At 45.1% G+C, this 27,767-nt stretch overlaps 1 protein-coding gene and 1 long non-coding RNA gene across 2 annotated transcripts in view; one reads left to right on the top strand and one right to left on the bottom strand.

Annotated features, from left to right (window-relative positions):
* Positions 1-2,393: 2,393 nt before the first annotated feature.
* Positions 2,394-27,767, top strand: part of LOC119243243 (GTPase IMAP family member 8-like) — a 36,017-nt gene continuing 10,643 nt past the window's right edge. The window contains 1 exon segment of the mRNA XM_037508901.2: positions 2,394-2,431. The gene's annotated coding sequence lies outside the window, so the exon portion shown is untranslated.
* LOC119243245 (uncharacterized) lies at positions 18,689-25,819 on the bottom strand. Its single transcript, XR_005124669.2, has 3 exons — positions 25,677-25,819; positions 21,752-21,857; positions 18,689-19,415 (listed from the first exon to the last, which is right to left on the bottom strand). It is a non-coding gene; the product is annotated as an uncharacterized LOC119243245 (long non-coding RNA).

The raw sequence follows: 27,767 nt of genomic DNA, 5'->3' as shown, positions 1-27,767 counted from the left end.
TGGGCAGCTTCACAGCCCAGCGCTCAACTGCTGTTCTACCAGTGGAGGCCCAGGTGATATATTTTTATAAGGGAATAAGTGTCCAGAAGATGTTATAATTGAACAGAAAATAAGCATATGAAACAGTAAAATTGTTTGTTGGATATGGAGTTTGTCTGAGATGCTGAAAAATTACCACACATACTTAATGTCATTAATTGTACACCTTAGTGAGGGCCCCCCACACACACACCACTACCAGGATGTTCAGTCCTATTGTCGATTGAGATCTCATGCCTTCAGCTCTTTGTCTAACTTTTTCCCTTTTCTTGGAGTCTGATTTCTCCTTTATGGAATTCTCATACGTCAGGTCTTTTTACCTGGATGAACCAAGTTTTTATTTGTTTGCTTGTTTATTTACAATCCTACCGAGGGCCAGGGATCTGTTTGATGAAAGGATTATTTATCCATCCCACTATTAAGACTCCACTACTCTTGAGATCAAGCATCCCAGGTAGCTTGAAAAAGGTTCAGGGTGAGCTACAGAAGGTTTGACCTCTGCTCCAGGGCCTGCCACCCATGGGGCCTTCCCAAAGGAGTTTGTCTGCACTTCGGTGGGGGAACAGTCCCCTCTAGCAAAGGACACCCTGGGGACAGAGGCCTCTTCCAGTCCTGCCTGTTGTCCAGGTCACTCCATCTGGTTACCTTGACTTTGCAGAGGCCAACCAGTTAAGAGCAGCCCACACTGGTGTTGACTAAAAAGAAACTGAGAAACTGTAGGGGCAGGATGGCCACTGAGCAGGTTTTCTGATCCGGCAGACCCGTAAAGGAGGAGTCCTGGCGCCCTCAATGGCTTTACATGCATTGCAGCAACCAGGTACATGGCAGGCAGGGGTGCTGGGGGTCCAGGAAGCCAGTAGGCCTCCAAGCCCCTGGCAAGTCTTCACTCTGGGTTTCTCTGGCTTCTTTCTCCCCTTCTCTCTCCTGCCTCTCTCTTGATTCCGCTTCTCTTCTTGGTGACTATCTCACTACTCCTCCCATGACCCACCGAAGTAAATAAGACAGTCTGCAACAATGTAACAACTGCAGGTACCCGGTCATGCAGGGGCAATCCTAATGGTGGGAGGGCAGAAAAGCCTGGAAAACCATTTACCCTACAGGATGCAAAACTAAATAATTTTATTAAAGAATCAAGAGTGAGTACTTGGTTCAGGTAGTAGTATCCAGCTAGCGCTGGGAAATCTTGCTGAATTCTGAGATTCTCACAGGTTTATATCCAGCTATTCCCAGGATTTTTATAGGGGCAAAGAAAGCTTGGGCAGGGGTCTGGTTAATGTAGGTATCCAATGTTGTCTATGCATTAAGGAAAATAAAGAGAGTTTTTAAAATTTACCCTATTTAGAGCTGACCTTCTGGGAACTGGGTGTTTTAGCAATGTCATCAACCTTGAAGTCTGTGTTTCTTTGAAGTTACTGACTTATGCTGAGACAGCAGTCTTCAGGTGCTATAACCTCTTCACAGGACTGAGGTAGAACAGGAATTTAGCACAGAGACAGCATCCCTCCATCCAGTAACTGAAGAAATGTCTGTGCACATGCCAAAGCAAGGTGACCCAAACCCTACTAGTTTAGACCCTTTATTTCACTTACCCCCTGGGTGCCCTTGTAAAACTTCCCCTATATACTAAAACATAAATGTTATGGCCCTGTGGTCTAGCTAAATGAAACTGGTCAAAACCCATCCAGTACACATCCAGAGACAGAGAGAAAGAGACAGAAAGAGAGAGAAAGAGAGAGAGATAATTGTGTGTATAATAAGTAGCTTCAGGACCTATGGTACAATTCTCTCTCAAATTTTCCTGGACTCACTCTTGAGTTTGTACTCTGGCCTATAATTGTCATTTCTATTTATTTTTAAAGATTTATTTATTTATTTATGCATACAAGAGCTGGGGTGTAGGCCTGGGGTGTGGGGGAGGGGAGGGGAGAGAATTTACAAGAGACAGAGTGAGGAGCAGAACGGGCAGATCTACTGAAATACACTGCTGAGGGGAGCAGCGGGCAAGACAAGAGAGGTCTGCTATGCCATGTGGGTTAGCTCCCTGGCTGGGGATCGAACTTGTGCTGCAGTGGCTGCTGATAGCTTCATAGTGCTAAGACTTAATCCCTTGTGCCACCAGGGAAGCCCTGAAGTGTCAATTTCTAACTCACCTATTCTGACTCCTACATGAAGCTACCCTCAGTACCCTCAGGCCCCATCATTGTGGTGAAGCAAGCAAAAGAAATACTATATAGTTTCTCTTTCCTTTTTTTGTCTTTCTGTTGTCTTAGGACATAATCTCTCCCTTGTCTGCTGATCACAGCTCCCTGATTTATGAGTAGCAGGGATATTGTCCACGCTGCACAGAATCAAGTAATCAGTGGATTCTACCTGACAGCAAACCTGATGAAAAGTAAGAATGTCAGTGACAAAAAGGAGTTCACTTCTCCTTTCATTTTTCTTTTTTACTGGAACAGAAATCTCTCTATCCCTGCATATTCACTGCCCACTCTGAGCTACTCACGCTTTACTAGGACACAGTTGTATTCTTTCACCTCTAAGTGGAGGACAAGCCTTCTCCTACTTTGTTATGACAGGGAGTTACATGGCCCTTCTTGTTAGAAAAGAAAGGAGGCCAAGAGCATCAGACAAAAGCAGACTTTATTGAATGTCCATGAGGTGACAACTCTCTGCAGGCCAAGAGTCGTGCCCCAAAATGGGAGCATGTGTCTTACAGGGTTAGGCTACTGCCAGAGTTCGTTGGGATCGCGGGTGGCAGGGTATCTCCTGCCAGGAGGGGATGTGCTAGGATTTATTGCCAGGGGCAGGGGTCTTTCCTGCCAGGAGGACCCCAGGAGGGTCTGCTGGAGTATCTACTGCTGTCAGTTTATCTCTAGTTTAGCTTATCTCCCGCACCTTGGGCCGCTGGGCACCGGTGGGCAGTGATGGCTTTTATGATAGGCCTGTGTGTGCTCTCTTCACTTCTGACTTTTTTTCTTCCCTGCTCTCCCATTAACCCAGAGTGGCAAACCCCCCCCCCCACATTCAGTTGTTAGAAAAAGCAAATAATTGGCCTGTGGTATTGTTGTGCAACCAACCCAGACTGGGTAGGTTCACTGTCAATTCCCACAGGAAAAAATAAAAGAGAATTTTGGAGCCGTCAGTATTATTGTACTCAGTATTATTTTAATGCTGAATCAGAGGACAGACAAGCAAGCAGGGAGACAGCAACTGAGCCCCTAGCCTCAGAGGGACCCGCCCTCACCCTCACCACTGGGAGCACCAGAGCAGAGGAGCCCCTTTTATTCCTTGCTTCTGGGCATAGGTGTCCATGTTTAGATATGTGCACACCCCGGGCTCTCTGGTCAAGTCCGTGATCATGGGTGTGTCCAAGCCCATGCCTCTCCACCCCAGGGAATCCGAGCAGCAACCTGGGAGGCATGCAAGACCAGATGGTATCCATAGAGGCTAGCAGGGGAAGGGCAAAAGAAAAGCCTGTTTTAACTCCATTTTCCCTGCAGTTATTTACTCCCACCTGGCCATGAAAATTAGGTCAGGATGGTAGAAAAGGTGATTTTAACCCACCTCTTAGAAGTTGATACCATAATTTCAGTTTTCAGGCCTAGTCTCCCAACCAGGAATGGATCCCAGGATGCAATGGCACTGCTGAGTCCCAGCCACTAGACCACCACAGGTTGGTGTCTCACAAAGCCGTAGCAGGAACTTCGCCGAGTCTCAGGCCAGCAAGTGAAAGAGGCAGATTTGTTTAGAAAAAGAAAAAATTTACTGAGGAGAAAAGGAACAGAAATAAAGTGGGACTCCCAGGCCAATGGAGCCAGGCCAGGGAGGAGCAAGGAAGCCGAAGTAGAGTTGTGTCTAAGGGAATATAGACCTTCTTTCCCTAATTATTCTAAAGATCCACCAGTCTCTTTGTGAATGGTTAGTTCTTAGTGGTCTCACTCACTCAGCCTTAATGTCTCTGTGCCCAGAACTAAGTCTTTGTGTTCCAGCCCTTATCTCAGCATACTTTTCTTTATCATCCTTGTTCCAGAAAGTCTTGTTGTCCCTAGTCCTGGGGTGTTTGATTAGTTCCCTTCGGAATTTGTTGCCCTTATTTCTGGAAACTTCCTTAACGCTCCTGAAGTCCCTGCACCTGCTTAATTATCCCTTAATAATACTGGATTTAAAAAATAATAAATGATCATTAAAATGTTGGGTGAAAAAGATATAAAGCATTTTATCATCCCAGTAACCTTTCTAATACATAAGCATGTATTTCTAGTTAACAGTCTACCCTCTGAAGAGAGCACACACAGGCCCACCGTAAAACTCATCACTGGCGCCCGGCACCACATCCCAGCAAGCCGACATCATCGAGACTTTGTGCCTAGCCAAACATCAAAAATATTATACATCTAAAGTTCTTATATGGAGGGAGCATGGGTTCCTTACACAAAGACACATCCTCCCATCTCTAATGGAAATCTCATACATTCTCTCCTGGAAGCAGCAAACAGACCTTCCCAAGCAGCCATCATGCATTGTAAAGGACACCAAAGGGACACATCGTATATCTCCACTATGTGTAATGCTGCAGACACCACGGAAAAATAGGCTTCTATGCTTCAGGCAAACCACAGAGCCCTACCCCTTCTCCAGTCCTCATCCAGAGGATATGCCAGGACATGGCCACAAACCCAACCAGGACCACGCTCCCTGAACACCTCACTCAGTCCCTCCTCCACTACTTACACTCCTTTTCCACCCACACATCCAAACCCTCCAAACTTTCCTCAAACAGTTTGTCACTCACACCACAGCAGGCCCAGGACCTCCAGTCCCTATCCCAAGACTGCCAGATCTATAATCAGACCAAACCCATACCAATCTGAGACTCCCCACCCTTTCCCACCAACCTGGCCAGGGGCTCTTTGCCTGCTGTGGCAACTAGACTTTACTTGACTTTATTCACATGCCCCCAGTACATAGACACAAATACCTCTTGGTTCTCCTGGACACATTTACAGGATGAGCTGAAGTCTTCCCCACCAAAAACAAGCAGGCCTCAATAGTCACCAATGATCTTATGACTGAAATAATTCCCCTGTTTCAGGATCCCCACTACTTTACAATAGGACAATGGACCAGAATTCACCTCTGCCATCACTCAGACTCCAGCTTCCTTTCCCCAGATTCCCTGGAAATTCCACATCCCCTACAGGCCCCAATGCTTTGGGAAGGTAGAATGATTTACAAACCATACCCTAAAAAATATTCTCACCAAATTATCCTTGAAACTTAACTCCCCAGGAAGACTCTCCTTCCCATCACCCATCCTACATGGGAGTCCTTGTTTCAGCAGGTTGTTGTAGTGCTCCATGATGCCAGCAGCCTTGCAATTTACAGTGCATAGAATTTCCATGCAACACTGATGTCTGTGGCCCACTGCTCCACCAAGGTAGCTGCAAAATGGGTTCTTTGGTCGCTCTCCAACACCCGGACATCCATATGCAGCACTTAGGTATCAGTGCTGCCAAAACTTCCTCTTGGTCCATGTGTCAAGCAGGATAAGCTCCTAATAGACCAGTAGCAGTGTCCACACAGGTGGCCACATACTGGTCTCCATAAGAGTGGTGTAACTGTCCAATGATGTCAATCTGCAAGTGTGTCCTGTGTACCTACCCTCATAACTCCTGGCCCGTAAAAGCAAAATTTTGTGGAGTTTGAGTCCTGGAACTCTACACATCGTTCACAGTCTGAATCTCCTTTAAAGTCATAAGTAAGCCCCAGGTAAGCACGGTGGGCCACGTTGTCTTTCACCCAGCATGGAGCAAGCATTTGTGCAGCCACTGTGCAACATCCCACCCAAGAGCAGCTTTAAGCCACCACACCTGGGCCAGGGTGTCAGCTTCATCATTGCCTTAGTGAGGCCAATGGGGCATGCCCTGTGATATAGTCAATGGTTACCTGTTTCTGATAACCCAGGTCCCATAGATCTTTCCATAGCCCTGGCCCCACAGCAGCTGATGTGTTCCACATGGAAATCCACAGGGTCAAGTCCCTGTACACAGCCCAACTTTCCCACTGGGGAAGGCTCATGGGCCACCTGCTCATCTTTCAGCCCATTGGCTGCCCTGTCTTGTCCCCATTTCAAATCAAATGGTGTCTGTTTCTGGGTGTACAGCCACAGCTTCCATGATGCTGACTGGCCAGGCTGGGACCATACTTGTACCAGGTCTCTGCTTGGATTGGTGCCCTCCTTGTAGGGACTGGCCTCTGGCATGGCTTCTATGCAGGTCTCTGAAGTCAATTCCATGTTGACATATGTCACTGCACTAAGGATATGTTTCAACTCCACCTGTAAGGGGATAATTGACAGTGCAGTGCTGTTGTATATATGCCCCCCTACTTTGCTAAAGTGAGCATCTGAGCAGTACCACTGTGGGGCTTTGTTGCCCAATCCTGTACCCACCCAGCTATAAGGTAGACAGTTTGCACTAGGACAGCAACTGTGGTGGTTATGCTTTCAGTAGCTAGTAAAACTGCATACACCACAGCTTACTGCTTTTCAGCCAAAGAATACCTAGTCTCAGCCCCTTTCCAGACTTGGGACCAAAACCCAGTGGGCTTTCATAGCAGCTGTGATTTCTGCCAGAGTTCCCAACTGAACCCTTCCTGAGTAACTTGAACTTCTAACTTACAGAGATGGGCTTGGTCAAAAATCTGCCAGGCCTGAGCATCCTTTATGACCTATTTGGCTGCAGCATATGCTGTGTCTGCCTTAGTAGATCAACTCATCTGGCCCCTTTATTTATCAACACACACAGGGGCTGTAAGGGCTGGAACATATGTGGTATAAATGTCCTCTTGTAACTCAGCAGGCCCAGAAAGGTTTGCAACTGCATCGCTGTGGTTGGAGTGGGGCAAGCTTGCACTTAATCTATTATAGCATCAGGGATAACTTTTGTCTTACCTGACAGAACAACCCCCAAGAACTTGACTGACAATCCAGGACCCTGCAGTTTGCTTTCGTTGATTGCCCAGCCACATGTCAGGTGCATCAGTAGGAGAGGAACAGACCTTTCCAAATCTTCAAGAAAGTCACTGAGGACAAATGCACTGAGGACAGCCTCTCCCATTGGGCCAAATCAGCTGCCACCAGCCCGTGGCACAGAGTAGGGCTATGCAGGTATCCCTGCCAAAGAACAGTGAATGTCCACTGCCGGCCTTCCCATGTGAAGGCAAACTGGTCTTGACTCTGGTGTTATAGCAACAGGAAAGAAAATGTGAGCTAGATCAGCTGCCAAGTGATAAGTGCCCAGTTCATGGTTCAGATGATTCATCAAGCCTGCCACTGAGGGCACTGCTGCATGCAAGGGGGAACCACTTTATTCAACTCACAGTAATCTACCATCACATACCAAAAGCCATAAGGCTTCTTCATGGGTCACATAGGTGATTTATAGGTGCAGTGGCAGTGGGCAGCATGCACAATGCCCAATTTCTCCAGCTCTGCCATTGTGCCCACAATCTCTTTCTGGCCACTTGGCAACTGATACTGTTTAGAATTGGCCACTCATCTAGGGAGTGGCAGCTCTATGGGCAGATGTCTGCACAACACTGCCTTTACCACAAGTACCCTAAAGAGAAATTCTCTGGCTATGGTCTGCAGCCACAAGTCATATAGTAGATGCATCCCCAGGATATGTGGTAGAGACCCCCAAGGCATTAAGTGCTGAGACAAGGAGAATGTCGGGGTCATGACTGCAAGACTGGTCAGCCCGGTCTGGAAGACTGGCCCGTGTCCAGACCACGGTGTCCTTTCTTGTGCCAGCAAAGCTAAGCCTGAGAAACAGGCAAGATTAGAAAGGGAGTAGAATATACCTGATAACGTGGAAGCTTGGAGGTTAAAATGTGCCCAGACAATGCTAAATACTAAGAGAATGATTCATTTTCAAGTAACTAACTAGGGAAGGAGAGGGGGTGGCTTGTCTCAATAAAAATGAGTTGCACCGGGCACTCTGAGCTCTTGAGCTGGGACTAAGAAGCCTTGCATCCCCAGATCCCACATCTCTTAAACTCTATTTTGTGTCTGACAATTCTCTATTTCTTGGTTCTTTCAGATTCCTCTCCTCAACCCTGTTCACCTGAGCAAATGTACCATGGGATTGGCAACACATACACTGTATATTCCTTTGGGGTTAAAATAAATCGGCCAGTCCCCAAGGGATCATTTCACTGCTGTCAGTTTGACTCTCTGGCCTCAATAGTTGTCCATGTAACAAGTAGACTTCTCAAACTTTTCTGGGTTCCCATATAACAGGGTACACTCTGCCCCCATATCCACTGTAATGGCAGGAGGGGCACAGAGCAGATTTTCTATGATCCAAGCAGACCAGACGGGTAAAGGAAAATCCTGGAACCCTCAGTGGCAGTGGCTTTCTCAGGCTTTTATTGAGCTTTTAAATGTAGTATGGCAACCAGGTACACAGCAAGCAGGAGTGCCAGGGGAGCCAAGAGGCCAACAGGCCTCCAAGCCCCCAGCAAGTCTTAGGTCTGTACTCTCTCCTGTTTTCTCTCTTGGAGAATATATCAATGCTCCAGCCATGGCCCAGAGAAGTAACCAATACAACTAAATATAACAATAACAAAATGCAGGTACCTGCCATCAGGTATGCAATGCTAAGTACAATAACCTGGAAGAGATGGACACAAACATTGAGACTGCATAGGGAAGAAATAGAAAACCTCAACAGACCCAATCACAAATAACTGCAATTTTCTATTTCTTCCCTATGCAGTCTCGGATGTTTGTGTCCATCTCTTCCAGGTTATTGTACTTAATGACATATAGTTCTTAGTAATCTCTTATTCTGGAATTTCTGCAATGTCTGCTGTAACTTCTTTTTCATTTCCAATCCTTTTTATTGCGCTTTCTCTCTTAATTTCTTATTGAGTCTTAGACAAAATTTTTCATATTTTGATTATTTTTTTCAAAGAACCAGCTTTTGATTACAGTGATCTTTTGGACAAACTATTTGATTACCTGGAGAGACTGGTTTGCTTTCCAGTGGGAACCCTGAGAAAAATTTTTCTCTGAGACTGTACCCCAGCATCCATACATTTGATCTTCCACACCATGGAAATGGTGGCAAAAAGTGAAAGGGGGGAATTGTTAAGGGGAAAGAATGTTCCGAGCTAATTCCATACAGGCTTTGTGGATGCCACCCCTACTCCATCAAAACACTGGGAACTAAAAATCCCAGGATCCCCAAGGGGAAGTTTCGAGGACCTAAGTGCAGAGTTAAGCAGCCATTTTCTCTGTTTGTAAATAAAAACCAGCCATATTAGTGGGGTCAGGCACACTTGGCTTGTGCTCTTGGCCAGGCAGGTTTGGTCTCGGTGGGTCATTTGGGATTCTAGGTCGGCAGAATGGGTAGGACACTTTTAAGAATTTATCTCCCTCTTTTCTCCCTGAGTTGTACATTTCCTTATCCCCCTTCCTTTGTAAATAAACTTTTTGTTAATCTTTAAAAAAAATTAAATAATAAAATAAAATAATAAATAAATAAATTTGACACTGTAATCAAACATCTCCTTCAGAGAAAAAGTCCAGTACCACATGGCTTCACAACTGAGTTCTACCAAACCTTCAGTGATAACTAATACCCATCCTGCTCAAATTCTTCCAAAAGGTAAAGAGAAAAAGAATATTTCCAAGCACCTTATAAGGCTAAAATTATGCTACTACCAGACCAAACAAAAACAACACCAAAAAAAAAAAGAAAAAAACCTGCAAACTTATTATCCTGAAGAACACAGAGGCAAAAATCCTCAATAAAATCTTATCAAACCAAATCCAACAATGCACTAAAAGGTTTATAACCATGACCAAGTGGAATTTATACCAGGGACACAAGAATGGTTCAACACCTGAAAATCAAAGTATTTCACCACTTCAACAAAAGAAGGGAAAAATAAAACAATACTATTGTACAACATCATATTGGATGGCCTAGCAATAAGGCAATAGAAGAACATAAAATTAGGAAAGAAAAAGTAAAACTGTCATTATTTGCAGGCCACATAATAACACATATAAGAACCCTAAAGATTCCACAGAAAAACTAATTAAAACATCAAAGAGACAGGTTATAAAATCAATACACTGTGGGAGCTTGGCTATGCCTCAACTATTCTGTGTCTTTGCCTCAGTTATTCTATGCCTTGACTATTCTGTGCTTTTTACTCAGAATATGAACATGTAGGGTATGAGATAAGGAACTTCTCAGAGCAAAAGTCTAATGTGAGGATCCATACATGCTGAAAACAGCATCTACTGAAAATAGCAAGAGGTGTTATGCTCAGTAGCAAAAACACTGAGGCTTCCCTTGACTCTCTCCCTGATTTCCCAGGCTTGGCTGGGGCCAGTTGATCACATGTCCCACACACACTTGTGCATTCCCCATTTGCCTGCTTGCTTCTATGATCTTTTTTTTTTTAATATTCTGTTTGATTCTAAATAAAAATGAAACTTCCCTTGGAGCTGGGCTGCCCCTTCATGGTATAGTCCCTCCAGGCTTCTCATTGTTCTGCCCATGAAATCTGAGTAATCCTTTCTCATCCCACTGCTACATGTTGTAACAAGACAATACACAAAAATCAATTGCATTCCTAAATGTGAATAATGAGATAGATGAGGAGTATAAGAAAATAATTCCATTTATAATCAAGTCCCTCAAAATTATAAAATCTAGGCATTAATCAAGCAAAAGAGGTGAATGACCCACACAAAGAAAATTATAAAACGTTGGTTAAGAAATAGAAGAAGACACAAAGAAGTGTAAGGATATTCACTGCTCATGGATTGGAAGAATCAATAATGTCAAAATGACCACTCAAAGCAGAACAATAATTTAGCACAGAGACTGTGGCCTCCCATCCAGTGACTCTGAAACCATTTCTGTGCACATTCCAAAACAAGGTGACCCGAACCCTACTAGTTTAGACACTTTATTTCACTCACCCCCTGAGCACCCTTGTGAAACTTCCCCTATATACCTAAAGAACAGGAATGGTGTGGCCCTGTGGTCTTGCTAAACAAAACTGGTCAAAACCCATTCAGGATCCTAGCTGTGAGCCCCTAAATTTATACTTATCCGCAGCTTCAAGACCCAAGGTGAGATTCTCTCTTGGGTACCTGCACTCACCCTTGAGTATGTACTCTCACCTGCAATACAGCTCCACTTGTAACTCACCTACTCCAACTCCTGCAAAAGTCTAAGGACCCACAGGGCTTCTTCACACCTAGGGCCCATCAAGGACTAGACCTCACTAATGGGCTATGCCCCTTAGTTGAATTGGGGGATTGGGGGTCAGATAACCCTCTTAATTGTTGTTTTTTAGTTAACAAGGGGCAATTTGCTATAGATATATTTCTGCAGCTTCATTTTTCTCACCTTACAGTGTCACAGATACATCTCCATGAAGGGGGTTGGGGCATCACGGCACAGTGAACTGGCACCATTTTCCCACCCCCACTTGTAGCTGCCTTTGATTACAATTCCTGGCATGCCTTGTTGAATTGGGACCAGCTGGGAAAGAGATGGATATGTATTGGTTGTGGAATAAATAAGTGAAACACTTGGAAGAAGATCATGTGAAGGAGAAATACTTGAGGACATGGGTCAGAGTCACATAGAGAAGTTCTTTGATATTCTGACAGAGATGATGGAAGCCATTATCTCAACCTCATGGTGGATTATGTACATTTTGAATTTGAGGTCTGTTCTGTCCCAGCTCTCTGGAACCTGTCTGACCCCCTTTCTTTTTTAAAAGTGGGGCACAGACCAGAGTCACAGGGTGGGTGAGAAGATTCACCAGAGAGGGCAGGGAGCAGAACAGGCAATTGTACCAAAACACACTGCTGAGGGGAGCAGCGGGAAAGACAGGAGAGGTCTGCCATGCCATGTGGGTTGATCCCTGCTGACCGTGGATTGAACTCGCACCACAAAGACCACAGACTACTTCATGGCGCTGTGCTCAACCCCCTGTGCCACTAGGGAGGCCCTGTCCCCTTTCTTGTGGTTCTCTGCCAGAAGGTGCCTTTGACTTTTGGCAAGCTTTTGGGTCTCAACTGCTCTGCTAAGGCTAAGCCTGTTTGAGCATTTGCCCACAAGAAGATGGGTCATTTTTGAATTTTATTAGGATTATCCTTTCTTCTCTTTTCTCACTCTCATTCTCTATGCACAACAATTCTATTAAAAATTGTTCACACCCTGGGCCTCCCCGGTGGTGCAGCAGTTGAACGCTGGGTTGCGAAGCTGCCCGCGGCCTCTGCGGCGCTGGTTTGATCCCCAGCTGCACCGGAGGAGGGTCCCACATGGCGCACAGACCTCTCCTGCCGCCCGCTGCTCCCCTCAGCAGTGTACTTCAGTCCTTCTGCCTGCGCTGCTCCCCGCTCTGGCTCTGGTGAGTTCTCTCACCCTCCCGCGCTTCTGACTGTACCCAGTGCATGTATAAACAAGCAAATAAATAAATAAATAAATAAAAACACATGCCTCTTTAAAAAAAAATTGTTCACACCTTATTATATTTAGTCTTTTTCCTGGTCCCTTATTTAGGTTTTCTAAATTCCTGCTATGAGTGAGACCATCCAGTATTTTTCTTTTTCTTTCTGGCTTTTTTCACTGAGCATGATCCCTTCCAGCTCCATCTATGTTGCTGCAAACTGCATGTATTTATCTTTTTGATTGTTGAGTAATATTCCATTGTTTATATGTACCACATCTTCCTAATCCAGTCATCTATTTTGGGGCATTTGGGTTATTTCCAAAGCTTAGCTATTGTAAATACTGTTGCATACTATGGGGGGTGAGAGGGAGAAGGGAGAAGGATCAAAACAAGAGGGGGTGGGAATTGTATGGGGACTATAACCAAGAAGAAAATACATACATTGTGCAAAAATGAAAAATTATATAAAAAATATATAAAATAAAATGGAAAAAATTGTTCACACCAAGAGTATGATTTCTTTGCCTTTGTGCACATGGATGACTGGAGCCCTTAGAATGTGCAGCCCTCAACGGTCTGGAGTCCCTGGGTACTCCTTTGTTATGCACTTACAACCATACATGCTACAAATATCCTTGCAGCTATTCATGGGGAAGGGGAGGCTCCTCATTTTGCCTTAGGACTCCTCAGAAATCAGTGTGTGGCTTTTTTAACCTCTCTATGCTGTGTGGTTGTTTAGGTTGTTCCAATATGTTGTGATCACAGGCAAAGCTCCATTCAGTACTTTTGCACATGTGTGTTAATATTGTTTAATATTGTTAATATTGTGAGTATTCTTTGGGGTATATTACTAGAAATGAGACAAAGAAATTTATGTACCTATGTAGTTTTGTTAGGTTTATCAAATTCTCTTCTGCAAAGTTGTGCTCACCAACAATTTGAGTGTTTCTTTAATTTAAATTTCTCTACTTGTAGAGTTTGAATACTTTTTCTTATGTTTAAAGGCTATTAAAATTTTATATAGATTTTATATATTTTGTCTACTCAAGTCTTTTTCCTACCTTTCTTTTTTTTAAAAGTTTATTATTTTAAAGATTATTTATGCATACAAGAGCTGGAGTGTAGGCCAGAAGTGTGGGAGGGTAAGAGGAGGCACCAGAGACAGAGTGGGAAACAGAACAGGCAGACTGACTGAAAGACACTGCTGAGGGGAGCAGCAGGCAGACAGCAGAGGTCTGCTGCATCATGTGGATCACCTCCCTGGCCTCGGATCCAACCCATGCATGCTGCAGTGGCTGCAGATAGGTTCATAGTGCTGCAACTTAACCCCTTGCACCACCAGGGAGGTCCTTTTTCCTCCTTTTCTATTGAATTTTGGTTCTTTGTCCTTCAGTTTTTTTTATTTGATCATTGAAAATCAAACATTATAATTACATTAGAAGTATGCTTTTCACACCTAAGTTTATAAAAGTTTAATATACTTTACCTCCATCAATCTTTAAGATGATTGTGATGTAAAGTTAATTAAAAGCTTATATAGGGCCTCCCTGGTGGCACAAGGGGTTAAGCAACACACTATGAACCAATCTGCAGCTTCTGCAGCACAAGTTCAATCCCCGGCCAGCCAGGGAGCAACCCACATGGCGAGGCAGACTTCTCCTGTCTCGTCCACTGCTACCCTCAGCAGTGTATTTCAGTCTGTCTGCCTGTTCTGATCCCCATTCTGTCTCCCCAATCCTCTTACCCCCACAACTCTAGCCTGTACCCCAGCTCTTGTATGCATAAATAAATCAATCATTTTTTTAAATAAATAAATAAAAGTTTATATATCATTGAGGATTTGTGAGATTAAATGAAGTAATACACAATTCATTGTTATTAAATAAATTAAAGTCTCAGGAGTAGTTAGATGAAGAGTATATTAAATAATCAAAGTGAGGATTCAAAGTCAGAAAGGAGTACAAACAAAGCTTACTCTGTGGGGGCTGTTCTGCTAAACACGGGCCTGAGTCTAAATTATTCTGATCCAAAGATAAGCTGATTCTAGAGCAAGGCAATGCAGGATCCAATCTCCTCCCATAGAAGAATGCCTCATAGAGATGCAAAGGTTGGTCACCCATCACTCAATCTCTTTTTTATATGAAAAGCTGACTTATGCTTGCAGGCAAAGAAGATGTCTGAATACAAGAAAGAGCCTGTGCAGTGGCACATTAATTTGCCAGCCAGACTAGAGGTAGTGTCCCCAGAATATTTTACATTGTATCTACAAGGATGAAACATGGCCATTTCATCCAGGTTCCACAGCATTCAGTTGATACCTTGAGTTTTCCCAAGTTCTAGTTACAGGATGTGTCACTGAAAGAGGGAGAAGAGTTGCCATAGTCACAGGGACAGGAGCAATTTTCCCCACCCTCATTTCCAGATTGTCAACATCTTAGTTGCATTGGATGCTCTGTGTATGTGTGTGTGCGAGTGTGTGTGAGTGTGTGTGTGTGTGTGTAATAGGGAAGAAGGGAGAGATACATGAAGAAGTTGTTTCTGGTCCTTGGTCCTAGAGCTTGAATGCTTTGGCAATCAGGTTCTTCAAAGACAATGGTAACCATTATCTTTTTTTAAAAAAGATTTATTTGTTTATGCATACAAGAATTGGGGTACAGGCCAGAGGTATAGTGGTGAGAGGATCCACCATAGACAGAGTGACTGAAATACACTGCTGAGGGGAGGAGCAGGAGAGTCAGGAGAGGTCTGCTGCACCAAGTGGGTCACCTCCCTGGCCCGGGATCGCACTTGTGCTGCAGAGGCTGCAGATAGCTTCACAGTGCTGCAAGTTAACCCCTTGCGCTACCAGGGAGGGCCGGGAGCCATTATCTTGACCTCATGATAGATTATCCAGATTGAATGGTAAATTGTGAATTTCAGGTATTTCCTTTCCCAGCCTCCCTAACCCTTCTTAAACTATTGCTTGTTTTTTCCTGCCGGGAGATTCCTTGAACTTATTCTCCTGGCAGCTCAGTTCCAGGACCTGCCTAAATAACTTAGGTTTGCCTACCAAGGTATGGAGTTTGATCGTTAATCTGTTATTTCAGATTCTCTCATCTCCTCCTCCTTCTCCTTCCGCTCCCCCTACTCCTTTCCCTCCTCCTCCTCATCCTTCTTGTGATTGGCTCTCCTTTAGTGGCATGCTCCCTGGGCAGCTGTGTTCAGCTTCCCCACTCTTATCTTGGAGGTTTTCTTTCACTGCCCGTGTCCAAGGTCTTGTTAAAATTTACTGTCCATGTGTGTTAGCCCTCCTGGATTTCTCTGCCCTTATCTAAGAAGTCTCTTTAATTCTCCCAAAGTTCCCTGCCTTCGCTGTCTCTGAAGGTGCCTGCTTAACACTTAATTGCCCTAGGACTCAACACCTTCTCTCTGCCTTGAAGCCTTCAGAATATGATGCTTGAGCCCAAGCCTTCATCAAGGTTACTGGATTCTAGAGAGAAACAGATGGGAGGAACCTGAAGGAGCCAAGGCAGGGAAGCAGACTCACCCGAGGCCCAGTCCCCGTGCAGAACAGCAGCTCATCACCTGGGCTCGTCTTGATATTCACCATCAGGGAAAAATGGCTTGGATCCCAGATTCTGCTTTGCTAGCTCTGTGGTTGGCCTCTGCAAGCCTGAGTCTGTTCACCTGAACAACAGGGCTGTAGTCTTATCTCTCTCCTTGGTAATAAAGTGTGGCACAAGGCCAGCTACTCAAAGGGAAAGTGGAGTGGACTTCTATATCATCACCACTGTATCCACCACTGTCACTGCTGATATTGGATTGACCCCAAATAACACAAACTGGGGCCCTGGAATTGGGCAGAAGGGTATTGCTTTCTCATAAGGTTCTTTGACCCCTTCATTCTGTTACTATATGCAGCAGGTTCAACTCATGGATGTACCCAAATTGGCCAGATACAAATGTTTTGGGTTTGTTTTGTTTCTTTTGATTTTTTTTTTTATTTTTGTAGGAGGAAGTTTATTATCTGCAGATAATACAGACAAAGAATGTGAATTTCCACACAGACTATTTGCCCACTAAAGACTAGGAAGTGTCTTTAAGAGAGACAAAGGAGTTTTTGGAGATTGGATGTTGGGGGCAATGGACATTGGTGGTCATCTGAGCATTCTAAGATGAAATTGATGCTTCCACATATATGGCATGTTTAAAAATGGTGGCCCCATTCATCCCTCAGGTGAAGATTTTAGAATGATAATGAAATTGGTATGAACTTCAAGACACTAATAGAAGAACTCAGCTCCATATTCTTTTTTTTAAAGATTTATTTATTTTTGTATAGAAGAACTGGGGTGTAGGCCAGACGGGTAGCGGGTGTGAGGATTCAACAGAGACAGAATAGGGAGCAAAACAGACAGATCTACTGAAATGCACTGCTGAAGGGAGCAGTGGGTGAGACAGGAGAGGTCTGCTGCACCATATGTGGGTTAGTTCCCTGGTCAGATGGAACTCAGGCCTTAGTGCTGAGACTTAACCCCTACGCCACCAGGGAGGCTCACAGTTCTATATTCTTTACACACTGCTGAAGTGCTCAAATTGATTAGGGGTGGTTGGCTACAGGTGGAAATGTATGGTTTAGTTAAACATTTTTGTCTGTGACTAAATCAAATAGGGATGGCTTAAAGACATTATTTCTAGTAAATCAAGTAAGGACCAACCCTTAAGGAGTTAACAGAACTTAACCAACAGTGAAGTTCTCAGTAAATCCTAATTGCCCTGCTATGACACCAGGCAATTTTAACCCTTTGTTAGTGGTTCTTAAACCCTAGGATAATCTGTTTTAACTATTTGTTCCTGTGTATTCTGAGGTCCTGGATTCACAATTCTATTTCCTACTCTCATAGATTCTTCCTGGTTTTCTCTGGTTTAATTTCCTCTCCAGCCTTCACACTAAGCAGCAGCCACAATAAGGAGTCAGCTAATTCACTGGAAATAGGTGGTTCTTCAAGGACCAAAAAACAATAACTGGAATTGAGGCTTCCATGACTGTCCTTAGGGACATTTGAATAGTAGTAGCCCTACTCCCCTATTTATCTGTGTGTGACTTCCACATATCAAGCCAGGGTCAGGGAACCCTCCTCTTGATTCAAGAAGCTGGAAAGTTCTACATCAACATCTACTATAATATGATTGATTATGAGTCCCTGGCACCAGAATTCCAGTTGGTCACTCTTTTTCTTGAGATGCTGTACTTGAAGCCTGCCATGAGAGGGACATCAATGGCTGTGAATGAACACCACACTCATTGGGGTGAAAGAATTCATCAGAGACAGTATGGAAAGTAGAAAAGGCAGATTTATTGATTTGCCTGCTAGAGAAACAAGGATGAGACAAGAGTGTCTGGGCAGTGAAGGAAGTTTGAAGCCCTTTTATACTCTGAACCTGTGGAATTCCCAAGATTTAGGACACAACTCTGTACTGGCAGCTATACACTAGTGTCAGACCATTAGTCCCTGCAATTTTAGAAATTGCATCAGCCTTTCATGGCCACAGGAGACATTATGGCCCTGTTTCAATAATAATCATTTTGTTCCCCTACATGCCCAAGACTTCTGAACCACTTCCCAGGGTAACTCTTCAATTTCCCTCATCTGTTCAAAATTTCCCATCCCTGTCTGCAAAGCAAGGAAGAGACTGAGGTTTTAACCCTAAAAACCCCAACAAAGCCTTACTTTGTGACTCAACTGGTGAAAGTACTTTGCGGAACACTAGAACTCTTGTTATCTTCACCCAAGTAGCATATCTCTTGAGCCTAAGAGCAACTGTGCCCAAATCCACTACTCATCCCTGCCGGGCCTCCCCTGTCTCACCCTTCTCACTCCTGTGCCCACATCTACAGTCATACTCAGAGGCTTTAGATCCCAGAGGAACATCTGGAGACCAGTGTCCCCTTCACAGTACCTTGGGGGCATGTTCACTCATACAGTAAAAATGTACAGAAAAAATGTTAGAGGGAGACTGAGGTTGAGTAAGAGCCCAAGGAATCCAGGGGATGAAGAAACTGTAGACTAGAAAAAAGAGCTCATACAAAGATGCACAGCTTTCCAAAATGGGAGAGTGGTGTTGGAAGGCAGCTTGAGAAACGCCCGGCCCAAAAGAAACAAGACATATTTGACCAGTGTTGAAGCAAAGTTTTAATAGTGAAGAACAAATCATTTGAAACATGGGGTGACCAGGAAAGCTGTGACTAATAGTCACTGAGCAGGTAAAGGAGGGAGGGAGACCAGAGTTGATCTTAGAGCAGCAGCCCTAGCAGGAGGAAGCTGATGATGGCTGCAGGGACAAAGGAGACTTTGTAAGAGCAACCAACATGGTTTCCTTTGGTAAGGAGTAAATGCTGGCATCACTCTTTTTGGATGTGGCTCTCCCCAAGCACTGGGGGTGGGGGAGGGCTACCAGAAATGGAGATGTAGGAGGCACAGCTCTGAGCCACTCTTCTTAAGACATGCAGACCTCACTGAGGTGATGACTGCCTCCATCTCAGGATCTCACTTCATTTTCACACCAGCCCAAACCCTCTGAGGCTGCTGCCACCACACATGGCTCATCTAAATCTCCACACAGCTCCACCTGCAGGCAGCTGGGGCACCACCAGAGGCATCTGCTCTTGGAGTCTCCTGGGAGACCCCAAGCTTAGTGTAAGGAAGCAATGACACTTTGGGGGAAGTGCAGAGGTCACAAAGGATTGGAAACCAGGCTGCTGAGGATTGGTGAGGTGGCTGATGAGTGAGAGAGGCCAGATTCTAAGAGGTCACATGTTGTGAAGACTGGAGCTTTACAGTGAGGTCACTGAGGTAAGCATGGGGCAGGAGTGAGACTGCTTCCCTTCTGGAGGCTCCTCCTGCCTGCAGGTAGAAAGAGCAGAAAGACATAACAGGGAAGGGGTTAACACTGAGAAGTACAAGAGACCTGACCAGGACAGAGTCTGTTACTTGGTTATCAAGAGCAATTAATTTCCTAGAAATGTGCTTCCATTTACATTTCTGGCTCCTCTCTCTCCTCCCAAAGCAAGAAAGAGAGCAATGCAGCACTCCCACTTAATGTCTGCCTTCCTTCCCCTGACTGTCCATGCTTAATTCTGAACTCTTGTCCTCTGCATCCTGGGCCTGGGCTCAGACTTCCCATAGGGGCAAGTCCTTTGGAAACATTACTGGGTGTGGAGATTGGAGTGGATTCAGTAGGGATGTGCCCGTTTTTACACTTAAACTTCCGGAAGGTAAATTCTCCAATCATCTGGGTTTCAGCAGACAGGAACTGACAGGTGGAATTATTGATGTTGAAGTCAGCCTTTCAACACAAGCTTAGTCTCTGAATGAAAAGGAGACAGTAAGGGCTTTATATCCCTTTGCCCTTCCTCCCCACGCCTCTTTGAGACCTGCAAAAGCTGATCCAGGTCTGCTTCCAAAACAGGAGTTTGGAGCAAGAAACGCAGAATGATAAAACAGGGGCCATGGAGGTCAGGACCAAGGTGCCTTCTACCACCTAACCCTGAGGAAACTGAGGCTCAAGGAGGTAGATGCAAGACTGAGCTCATTGGTGAGCTGGATCTAGGATTCAGATTCCCATTGTTTTTTGGAATAGCTGGTAGCTGGTAAATGCCAGGTATAGACTCAGACCCCCTGCAGTTCTCTACTCCTGATCCAGGAAGGAATTGGTAGTCTGGACTCCTCCTGGGCTCTGCTCTCCACTCTTCTCTAGACTTGAATGCTCCCTGCCAGAGTTTTCCCTTAAAAAAGGAAAACAAGACCTCCTTGGTGGTGCAGGGGTTAAGATGCAGCCTATGAAGCTGTCCACAGCCACTGTAGCACGAGTTCAATCCCCAACCAGGGAGGTGACCCACATGGTGAAGCAGACCTCTCCTGACTCACCCGCTGCTCCCCTCAGCAGTGCATTTCAGTCAATCTGCCTGTTCTTTTCCCCACTCTGTCTCTGGTGAATCCTTTCACCCCCCTACCTCTGGCCGGTACCCCAGTTCTTGTATACATAAATAAATAAATCTTAAAAAAAAAAAACAGCAAGAGGGAAGGCAGAGAGAACACAAATAATCTTTACTCTAAATTCTAGTTGTGTTATGTTTGACCCTGTTTTAAGATACAGATGTTAGGAAGATTCCAAGGGAATTGGCAGAGATGTGGTTGTGGTTGTAGATACTTTTAGTGAACACTTGCTATATGCAGAATTGCTCCATTAGCTACAACTAAACAGCCCAGAGGAACAGGCAGCTCACACTGGAGGAGGGGCTGGAGAGAGCCCCAACCTTTATTAAGGGGAAAAACCCTTAATTTCCCTAATGACTAATGATGCTGGGCATCTTTTTATGTCATTGGCTGCCATCTGTTTTTGATGAAATGTCTTTTCAAAATTTTTTTCCGTTTTAAAATAAATTATTTGCTTTTTATTATTGAGTTTTTAGAGTTCTGTATGTATTCTGGATCCATTATGGTTTGCAAATATTTTCCCTTTTGCTACAGAGAACATTACTGCAACAGCTGGTGAAATGTAATAGTGTCTGAGGATTTGACATTTATAGATTAATTTTAATTTGATTGTGATTATGCTATTCTGTAGGAGATTATTCTTATTCATAGGAAATACATACTATAAAGTATTTTGGAGTAGTAGGAACCACAAGTTGATAATTTCTCTCAAATGATTCAGAAAATATAAAAGTTATTTTGACAATAAACTTTATTTTGAAACTATTGGGACAATCTTAAGGTGGGCTGAATATTAAAAGAAATTAAAGAATTACAAATAATTTTCATGGGTGTGATAATGGTATGTAAATATCTACAAAGAAGAAAAATGTCCTTATCCGGGACATTGCACGCACTGCAGGGATTCTGGGGAGACAAGATATCAGGCCAAGAGTGTGCTCTGGGCAAAGCATCACACACCCACTTCTGGATAAAAGAATATAAGGATGTCATCCCTTCCGGGGTCCCCCAAATAAGAGACCGTGAGAGGGAGACACCCTCATTTGTTTTCCCCACTGTACATCAATGCCCAGAAGGAAGACCCAACCTTGGGACAGTGCATAGAGGATACCTGCAGGTCTCAGATTTCCTCAGCTTAATATGAGAGGCCACATGAAAGGACCCCAATGCACCATGAGCAAGAAGAACTGGTGAAGAGGAGAAAATAGATGTCTTTCCCACAATGGGCATGCGGCTTGACTCACCTACAGTGGCGACAGTGAGTGCTGCGAGGGTACCAGCAAGGAGGATGTCCTTCATGGCTCAGGAGTTGAAGTCTCCAGAGGACAAGGACCACGCAGAGCCTCAAACCTGAAGAGACAAAGAAGGCAGTCCAAGGCTCAGAGGGTCGCTTGGGCACATGGTCTCAAGAGTCGTAGTCACGCCTCAATAATCCCAATGAAGGCCTCCCTGGTGGCCTAGGGGTTAAGTCTCAGCGCTATCACCACTTTTGGTGCAGCAGACCTCTCCTGTCTCACCTGCTGCTTCCCTCAGCAGTGCATTTCAGTAGATCCACCTGTTCTGCTCCTACTCTGTCTCTGGTGAATCCTCTCACCCCCTGTACTTCTGGCCTGCACCCCACTTTTTGCATGCATAAATAAATAAAAATAAATATTTAAATATATAGATATAGATATAATCCTGGTGACTGAACTGCCAGGAACAGGGTCAGCAAGCTCATATGGGAGCACAGGACTGTGACGGAGATACTCCCCACTCTTAGCCTTTACTGATCTGGGATTTCCCAGTCATGATGCTTCCAGTGGTGTCTACACACAGATAGGAAACACAGCCAGGAGCATTTTCTGAGGAGTCACTTCAGGCATAGAATGGATAGGCAGTATCACCAGGAGTAAGGGTTCAGAAAAAAAGCAGATTCTCCTCTTCCAGGGCGTAAGATCCATCCTCTAAGTGGTATCTCACCATACTCACATCATTTCTGCATGCACTTAGTGGCTTCTTCATGCATTTAGTGGCTCTGTGTATTAATTCATGTCATTCTTTTACCATAACAAGCAGGTCCACCTTGGAGCACAGAAAATCCTGAATGTCTTTCCTGTAGTTCAGCTTTGCTCAGGTTTGTCCCCCACTCTCCCATATTGTGGTCCAGCACCTCACTTCCTGGGTCTATTCCTGGTTCTATATCTGCTCATAATCTCAGCTTATAAAGTCAAGGGCTGGGGGACGAGGCAAGGGGTCCTTAATAGAAAAGGAAGACAAGTGGCACCTGTACACTCCTTGACAAAGTCCCAAAGGTCTTTGAGATCTAACTCATTGTATTTTTAGAGCAGATGGACCCAACAGTTATCTAATAGCCCCTCATTTTATGTGAGCAACTGAGTCCCAGAGAGGTTAAGCAACACACTCAACATCAAAGGCACACTCCTGAGAAGTGCTGGAGTTGGGGCTGACCCAGGACCTTAAACACCAGTCCACACTGCCTCCAACACACTGGACTATGAGCCTGGGACCTGAACACACTTTACCTGCAGGGCTGATCCAGAAACCCTGAACAATCTCTCTGCACTTGCATAATCATCTAGTCACAAAGTTTTGAGTGTATTCAGAAAGATACTGAATCAGAGCTCGCAGAATTTCAAATTGCCCGTCTGAGTATCTAAGCAACCAGAAGAGTTATCTGGCTGTCCACAGAGTCCTTCCTGATCACTAGTGCATTAATCCTATAAATGGTAAACTTGACCACGTGTGGCTGTCCCAGTCTAGATTAATTGACGCTAGATGAAAAGAAGCAGTCTCCCCCATAGCCACACATGGTCATGGTGCCATCATGCTCAGAGCAGGTGTAGAGCATCTCTTTCATTTCAGAAAGTCCCTGGACAGTGCTGCTGTAAAGGTGCTGACCCCTCTACAGGGGAGAAACCTGCAGGTAGAGGGATAGTGAAAGCTGCCCAAGCCCATCAGTTTATAAGCCAAAACCATAGTTGCATTCCCCATACTCCCAGCTCTGGGTCAGGCTGCACCATAACAGTTGCAACCAACTATAGCTCACCTCCCTCCTAACACACACACAGGACACACACAAATAGTGTGGACATGAAGCCCATAACACACACATGCTATATGCACCTCATATACCACAGGAACAAGCCACACTCACACATGTTCCACACATACCATATATACCACACACATCACACATACACAGCACATACATCACATACTAAACACACACCACACATGTATATTATATATGCACACCCCATATTGCACATCCCTGCAGTATGCACCCCATATGCCACAGGCCCAGACTAAGCTCAGAAATGGCACACATACAACATACTACACACATCATACACTCCACAGACATCACACTCACACCACACACACTAGTCATGCACACTGCATATACACACACACACCGCCATATGTGATCCCCTGGTTGACATACTAGGGGGTCAGTGAAAAGAAAGAGAAGCTAGTTTAATCAGGGAAACAGATGGACTCATCTGTTGTCTAATGTTCCCAAGGAGGAAAATTTAGTATGTCTGCTTTGGAGCTTGTGGCAGACATGGTGGGTGGTACACCCTGCATCCCCCAGCCTGATTGACTCCCAACAGGAAGAGCGGTAGAGGGCTGGGACCCCTGAAAAATGGGTCTCAAGCCTGTGAGTGAGAAGGAAGGGAAGGGAGAGCTGGAGAGAGGCGAGGGGAAGACAACAGCCACAACTAAGCGCACAGATTGCCAGAGCCTCAGGGTGCAGCCCTGATGAGTGGCCTCATTTTCAGAGGCAAACAACAGAGGCCTCGAGAGGTCAGGACCCAGACCCAAGTCTGGAGGTGGTCAGACCCAGGACCTGCTCACACCTCTATAGAAGAGAGGGTGCAGCAAAGCTGGGGGATGGGGCAAGGGGTCCTAAATAGAAAAGGAGACAAGTGGCCCCTGTATACTCCTTGGCAGAGCCTCAAAGGTCTTTGAGATCTAATTCATTCTATTTTTAGATTTTCTGATCAGTATCAGAGGGTCCTGCCACACTCACTCTTAAGTCCGAGCTCAGAGAGGCTGCCAGAAGGACATGTCTCCCCAAACACTGAGCAAACCTCAAGGGTAACACACACACTCACATACACACACAGAGCAAATCCCACAGGGCACCACGCACACAGAGCCAAGCTCGTTCATGCCCCCTCCACTCCATCTTTCCTATCCTGAGTGCTGCCAGAGAAGCAAGAGTTACAGGAACACCCCGGAACACAGAAAATCCTGAATGCCCTTCCTGTAGTTCAGCTTTGCTCAGGTTTGTCCTCCACTCTCCCATAGCCCGGCATAGCCCCTCACCTCCTGGGTCTATTCTAGAGAGTGGTCTGTGGAAGGTAGGTCCTGGGCATGGTTGGAGCAGGTGTCTGAGGGCCTTATATAGCAAGTGACTCCAGTCTTAAAACACAACTGCTGCAGGGAGGAGCTTCTGGGCCAGACTTGTCACTACCCATCATTGGGCCACAGGAGCTTTAACCCTTTGGCAGCTGTGCAGTTGGTCAATGCTCTGAAATCTCCAGGAATAGAGAGGAAGTATGGTCATGGCCTTTGGCTAAACATGTAGTGGAGCAAGGTGTATTCTTGGTATCCTGAGTCAGCCTCATCCATGGAGGCCATGATATTAGTAGAGTTACAAGGATCACCTATATCCACCTGGTTAAGCGGTCATCTGAGTAATTATCCCAGTTACAGATGAAGAAACTAAGACACAGAAGAGAAACACAACATATCTGCCGGTGGATGCAAAGCAGAGGTAAACACAGATGCATAGTCCAGAAAATGGGGCCCGTGAGGATCAGGAGAGGGACTCAGGTCCACTCGGGTAAGTGAACTTCCCTCACTAACACTCAGGGTCCACAGCCAAGATGAGGGTAAACCCATCAGTCTCACAGGGTGGAGGGGCCACAGAGCCCCACCTGCAGCATCCACTATGCCTCCTAGGAGGGACCCGCGGCCATGGCTCTTGCTGCCTCCACACCCCGAGCAATTTGTGCAACTGTGTCTCCCGGGAGCCACTGTGGTGAGAGTGCAGTCCAGTCCACCCCCCTCTCAGCCTCTCCCATCATGCAGGAGGCTACTGGCTCTCATTGCTCTCCCTGCCACTGCAGACACATGCTCACACACATGCAAACATACCACACACTCATGTACACACTCAACTGCCGCGGACCAGCACAGCAGTAGACGATGAGGCTGTCCCAGGGTTGAGAGAAGCGCGAAGGGTGGTCAGGGCGTCGGCGAAAGAAATGACAAACAGACACACTTCAAGAGAGTGTGAATCTGAGTGCGTTTTTAATTAAGTTAGTGGCCAGTATATATATGTTTTTTCTAAAGGCATAGGATCGGTGAACATCAAAGAAATCAGCTTGCTCATAGGTTTAGCTTATCATTGACAGGGCAGTGATTTATATCCAAAATACATCTGGACCTAGCCGCATTCCTAAGTAGACAGGCTATTAACTCTTTCTTTTGTTTTATATAATTATATTCTTGTTGTACTAACTACTACTACTACTACCTAATAATGTTTACTCATAATTAATTGCCATGGGTGAATTTATATTATAATGCAGTTAATATCGAAGGTACTAAAGTCAAGCACATAATAGAAAGATTATTAGACCAACAATTTTATTGTAACACAGTGTTTAGTAATGTTTCATTTGCATTAGCCTAATTCTTAAATTACTTATGTTTTTTAATTAGCAATCAATGACTAGAAAAAGGAAAGATTTTAGAAAGACAGTTGTAGCAGAATAAAGTTTGTGGGCCTTGAGAAAACGAGATAAGGTTCGAGCATTTCTTTTAATCATCTTTGTGGCGGCTTCTGGGGGTTGTTATCTCTTGGCAGGCATTCGGCTTCTCTGCATCTTAGGGAGTTTGCTGTTCTCCCCCTGCGCGCATGGTTCCTTGCCCACGCCCGACCTCAGGGACCATGGCAACAGCCATTAGCCCTGAAGGTCACTGCAGGGGGAGGTGCAGCACTCAACTCTCCTGCATAGTCACACACTCACAAACACTTCCACTCATGTATTCACTTTCACCTTCTCATGCATGCTCACATCACCCATGCTAACACACAATGCACAACATTGCACAAACACACTGACACACTTCTTGTCAGATACACCATACACCATATACACTCACACTCATACCAAACAGACACACTCTCTAGCAAACACACTGCCACACACACCCCAGACATCTGGGGGAACCTAGAATGCAAGCTTGGGGTTTAGCACCACACCAACACCCTTAGCTGGTGGATAAACCCAGAGTCCCTTGTTCTGGAATTCTGGTTCCCTGATCTTTTGCTGCCCCCTTTGTCCTGGTCAGTGGCTCTTCTGTCCCTCCCTTCCCCAAATTCATGCATTCATTTAACAAACATATATGAGTATGTGACTGCTCCAACAATCTGGGTAGCAATGTGCATGAAGAAACAGAAACTACCCTTCTGGCAGTCAGACCACACAAATGAAGTGACTGTGTAGATTCAAATGTGGTGACCTCTCTGGCAAAAATAGAAAGAACAAGCATACTGGGAGCACAAGGTACAATTCTAAATAGGAGGACTTTGCAGGTCTTATGGAGAAGGCAAAATTGGTGTCTTTTATTTGCAGGGGCTCTGGCCATATCTCTTTTTCCTCCTTTCCTTCCCGTCCCCCCTCTCACTGCCCATGAGGTCATTTCCTGAACAAAGGCAATTCCCTCCCTACAGAATCCTAATCTGTCTTCACCCCACCCACCTGGAAGGACCCATGGGGTTGGCAGAGCAGCACCAGCCAGTGGAAGAGGGGTCCCTGCACACAGCATCCCTGGGTCAGGCAAGGTTGGAGGAACAGAAGGCCTCTTACACACTGGGTCTTTGAGATAACTGTCCCAGAGGCTACTCATTTTCAGGCTAAGGAGTAAAACAGAACAATCAATGATGATTTCCTTAGAAACCATAAGATATCCAAGTAAACGAGACAAAGTCAGCCCTGTCTAAATTTAGATTTTACCCCTCACATCACATAAATTATTTATTAACCTACCTCGAGGTGCCTGAGCGGCCGCCCACTAAAATGGGAACATCAGAGCCAAAAGAAAGGCCTGCTGATTATTTATTTCCTCTTGGGATCCTCACCCCATTCTACTGTGTGTTCCTGATGCCATTTAACAGTACTGTCATGAGACGTTGGGTCACATGATGCAACAGCAGTCCGTTAGCTGAGCTGTGTGAAC

This window comes from Talpa occidentalis, unplaced genomic scaffold (assembly GCF_014898055.3).
Source record: "Talpa occidentalis isolate TD23 unplaced genomic scaffold, MPIMG_talOcc4v2.1 talOcc4.13, whole genome shotgun sequence".
Taxonomy (NCBI): domain Eukaryota; kingdom Metazoa; phylum Chordata; class Mammalia; order Eulipotyphla; family Talpidae; genus Talpa; species Talpa occidentalis.
Note: the sequence above shows the minus strand (reverse complement) of the source record. Positions and strands in the feature narration are given on the sequence as shown.